General features: G+C 24.7%; 1 protein-coding gene across 2 annotated transcripts in view; it reads right to left on the reverse strand.

Annotated features, from left to right (window-relative positions):
• Trpgamma (Transient receptor potential cation channel gamma) overlaps positions 1-4,463 on the reverse strand; it is a 980,713-nt gene extending 976,250 nt beyond the window's left edge. For both annotated transcript variants that reach the window (XM_067052323.1, XM_067052322.1), the window contains exon 1: positions 4,384-4,463. The gene's annotated coding sequence lies outside the window, so the exon portion shown is untranslated. The remainder of the gene's footprint in view (positions 1-4,383) is intronic.
• Between the last annotated feature and the right edge of the window lie 317 nt (positions 4,464-4,780).

The raw sequence follows: 4,780 nt of genomic DNA on the forward strand, positions 1-4,780 counted from the left end.
GTAAAGGGTAATAGTAACAAATAGATAACAAAAGAAATATTTAAGAACATAATATAAGAACATAAAATAAAATAGTATATTTCTACTATTTGAGTTTTTCTTGACCGCACCCACTTTAATATTTCTTCTCTTATCTACCTGTTACTATTACCCTTTACATTTACTATTTACTACCTTTAATTTTTCTTATTATATCGTACTTTTTTACATTTTATACCCCTGTTATTTTACACTTATGTTTTTGTTTTCCTTTTGTAACTTTGTGTTTGTATCTTTTTTAGCCCTGAAGAAGCCCTGCAACGTGGGGCGAAACGTTGGCTCATTAAAATAAAATAGTATATTTCTACTATTTGAGTTTTTCTTGACCGCACCCGGACCATATTCCTTTCATCTTTACACACGGTCAATCAATAATCTTCCAATAAATTAGTTATAAGCTTATTATTAAATAAATTAGACGAAAATGGAATAAATTTCACCATATTAAAAACTAACAAAAAATAAAAATAAAGTATTGTAGATATTAATATTGATTTTAATGTTTGTCAGATTTTAATTCAAACTGAATTAAAACTTTGGAAATGATTAATAGTCAGAGATAGGCAAAAATTAGCTATAGTTGAAACTAATATCTAATGTTGCCATGGATACCACTATTTTCATGAATGGACCATTGATAAATAAATATCGTATCCATGGCAATTTTAGATATTAGTTTCATAGTTGTCCAACTCTGTTAAATGTCGATTTTTATTTTTCGAAAATTTTGAACTAATAAGGGATGGAAACGTCGATTTCGACGAAACTTTTTTTGATAATACTAATTCGAACAATATTAAACGCTTGTCCAAGGGTTCTTGTCAATGCACCTCAGGAGCTAGGTAAAAATAATTTAAATATTTTGGAATATATTTATTGTAATACAGGGGCTAAACCTAAAACGACATTGAATTCGTCACGATTTCGCTATATTGGTCTTCCGTTGTTCAGTGAGTTTAGTCTGATGTGTACTCAAGCACTATATACTTGTAGCTATGTATTTATTTATTGCAGCTCAAACAATTGTAATAGCTAATTTATTGCATATAGTTTGTTAGCTTGTATTCTCTACAATAAGTCATATGTATTGCCATGCCCCCGTAAGTAGGATATCTGACAACTTTCTGCTATAACAGTTATTCCAATTAATGACACAAGTGAAATTCAATAAAATGAAAATATTCTCGGTAATAGACAATTATATTTAGAGTTTTCGAACAAATAACTTAAAAAAGTTGCACTGAGTATATTAAGAATTAAAATTCACTATGAGAATTTTTTTTTTATAATGTTAGTATAATTTTCAATTATTTTATATTCGGTTTTTTTTATTGAATTTGTTGATCAGGTGAATTAAAAAATTGTGAAAGGGTGAAATTGGAGGAGCAGAAATGAGAAGGAAAAATAGGAATGAATTGAAACATTTGTATTTGTTGTACAGACCGAAATTGAAACTGTAGAGGAAAAAAAATTGTTTATTATATCTTATTATTGTATCTCTTTTTTTTCTGATTATACCATGTATGTGTAATTTATATATGTCCGATTACGGATTGATAAGTATGCTGTGTGAGATAGCAACCTAATGTATTTAGGCAGCATAGATAGTATTTCTCTCTCTATATTGCAAAAAATTCCTAAAAAGTGTTTACTATAATCACAATCATAATATAATCATAATCATAAGGCAGTACGACATATTTAAAATAATATAATAAAATTAAACCTATCATGATGATTTTTCATAGGTGGGCCTTATTGTACAATTGTAAGACATTATAAGTATAATACATATAGAACTGTTTTATTAATTTAATTAAGTTAAATTTTTATTAATTATAAAGAAGTGAATAAAGCAAGCTGTCCCTTATTTGGGTATGTTATCATATTTTAGATTGTTTCGATCTATTTTACTTAATCAACTCCGTATCTTGAATTTTAAGAAATATTTTTTAAAGCAAATGAATTCTCTGAAATTGAAAGCTAAACAGTATTACATATATTATAGTAAAGTAAGTATATATTTTTTAAATATGAAACTGTTTTAAGGTGTATAGTAAAATAATAAGTGGTTATAAAATATTATTAAAATAAGTTATTCATCATTTGGTTCTCGTATCATATTTTAGATTATTTAGAACTATTTTAGTTAAGAAGTCCGTACATTGAATTTTGAAAAATATTTTTTAAAACACATGCATTCTTTGATATTGTTAGTTTAACTAGTGTTAAATAGTAAAATATATATATTTTAATTATGAAACTGTTTTAAGGCGTAAAATAATATGATAACTAGTTATAAAATAGTATTAAAATAAACTAAACATTATTTGGTTCTCGTATCATATTTTAGATTATTTAGAACTATTTTAGTTAACAAGTCCGTACATTGAATTTTGAAAAATATTTCTTAAAACACATGAATTCTTTGATATTGTTAGTTTAACTATTGTATTTAATTAGCTTTTTTAAAATTAAAAGTTGAACTAGTGTTAAATTGTAAACTATAATTGTTTTTTATATGAAACAGTTTTAAGGTATATAGTAGTAAGTAAATAATAATAAGTAATTATTAAAATAAGTTGGCACTTAATTGGGTTTCATGTTAATTAAAATATATATATATTTAAGATGAAACTGTTTTAAGTTGTATAATAAAATAAAAAGTCATTATAAAAATAAGTTATTATTTAGTTCTCAGATCATATTTTAAATTACTTAGAAATATTTTACATAATAAAGTCCTTACATAGAATTTTTAAAAAAATATTTTTGAATACAAGTAAATTATTTAAATTGAAAGTTTAACTAGGGTTAAATAGTAAAATATAATTTTTTTAAAAATATGAATCTGTTTTTGAGGTGCTTAGTAAAATAATAAGTGATTATAAAAATAAGCTACCCATTATTTAGTTCTCGGATCATATTTTAAATTACTTAGAACTTTTTTACATAATAAAGTCCTTACATAGAATTTTTAAAAAAATATTTTTAAATACAAGTAAATTATTTAAATCGAAAAAAAATTAACCAGTGTTAAATAGTAAAATATACCTATATATATTTTTTTTAGACATGATGCTGTTTTAAGGTGTATAATAAATTAATAAGTGGTTACTTAATATTATTAAAATAAGCTAATCATTATTTGGTTCTCTTATTATACTTTAGAGTATTTTATTTAATAAAGTCTGTACCTTTTTGAATTTGAAAGTTTAACTAGGGTTAAGCAGTAAAATATAATTTTTTTTTAAAATATGAATCTGTTTTAAGGTGCTTAGCAAAATAAAAAGTGATTATAAAATATTATAAAAATAAGCTACCCATTATTGGGTTATCGGCTTGGCTTCTAAAAAAATATTTTTAAATACAAGTAAATTATTTAAATTGCAAGTTTAACTAGGGTTAAATAGTAAAATATAATTTTTTTTTTAAATATGAATCTGTTTTAAGGTGCTTAGTAAAATAAGTGATTATAAAAATAAGCTACCCATTCGTTCTCTTATTATATTTTAGAGTATTTTATTTAATAAAGTCCGTACCTTTTTTGAAGTTGAAAGTTTAACTAGGGTTAAATGGTAAAATATATATATTTTTTTAATATGAATCTGTTTTAAGGTGCTTAGTAAAATAATAAGTGATTATAAAATATTATAAAAATAAGCTACCCATTATTGGGTTCTCGGATTATATTTTAAATTACTTAGAACTATTTTACTTAATAAAGTCCTTACATAGAATTTAAAAAAATATATTTTTAAATACAATCAAATCATTTAAATTGAATGTTTAACCAGTTTTGAATAGTAAAATATACATATATATTTTTTTTAGACATGATGCTGTTTTAAGGTGTATAATAATTTAGGTTATCATTATTTGATTCTCTTATCACATTTAAGAGTATTTTATTTAATGAAGTCCGTACCTTTTTGAATTTGAAAGTTCAAAAAGAGTTAAAGAGTAAAATACATATTTATAATAGAATAATAAGTGATCTCTTGTTTGGGTCTCGTATCATATCTTAGATATAATTTTTTTTATATAGATCGATTCAATAATACACTGATACAAATAAGTACAAGTGACTAGCTTCGATAGTTGCCAAGACGACAGAAGCAATAGCAGACAGAATATGCGACTCCTAAGCGAAATACTGTTCTAGACCACCTTACTTCATCGAAACTTATGTCTAAATCGAAGGATATGTCACATTTTATGTTTGTTAGATCGGATTAACGTGTATCTATAAATGTTTTTATATAGTTGTAATATTATTTTTTTTAAGTAGTTATATTTTTGTTGTATTATTGGGGATATTATTATTATTGTTGTATAGCGTACCTTGACATGCCTCTTGCCCGCTGCGACGGCCCGCGACTTGGCTCGGAGCTGCTCCAGATTGACCGTCACCAACCACAGCCCGGTCGCTACTGACTCTAGCGCAGTCCTCACCCCCAACATCAGCGCCCTCTATATATCTTTATAACTAGTAAATATTTATGTGAATATGTACATATATTCATGAATATTAATAATTGTATTTATATAAATATAGTAACATACTAGGTATAATAATAATAAATTATATAATATAACAAGTGGAGAATCGCATCCTAAGCGCAGTTTTAATCAACCTCCTGTTTTATTGGATCATTCCATATAAAGTGTCCGTTTATATTACTTTAGAAATTCACTGTGATCACTGGACTTTAGTTGTTACAATGTTTATGTTTATATA

This window comes from Halyomorpha halys, unplaced genomic scaffold (genome assembly GCF_000696795.3).
Source record: "Halyomorpha halys isolate HHAL.00 unplaced genomic scaffold, Hhal_1.1 Scaffold3.1, whole genome shotgun sequence".
In the NCBI taxonomy this organism is placed as follows: domain Eukaryota; kingdom Metazoa; phylum Arthropoda; class Insecta; order Hemiptera; family Pentatomidae; genus Halyomorpha; species Halyomorpha halys.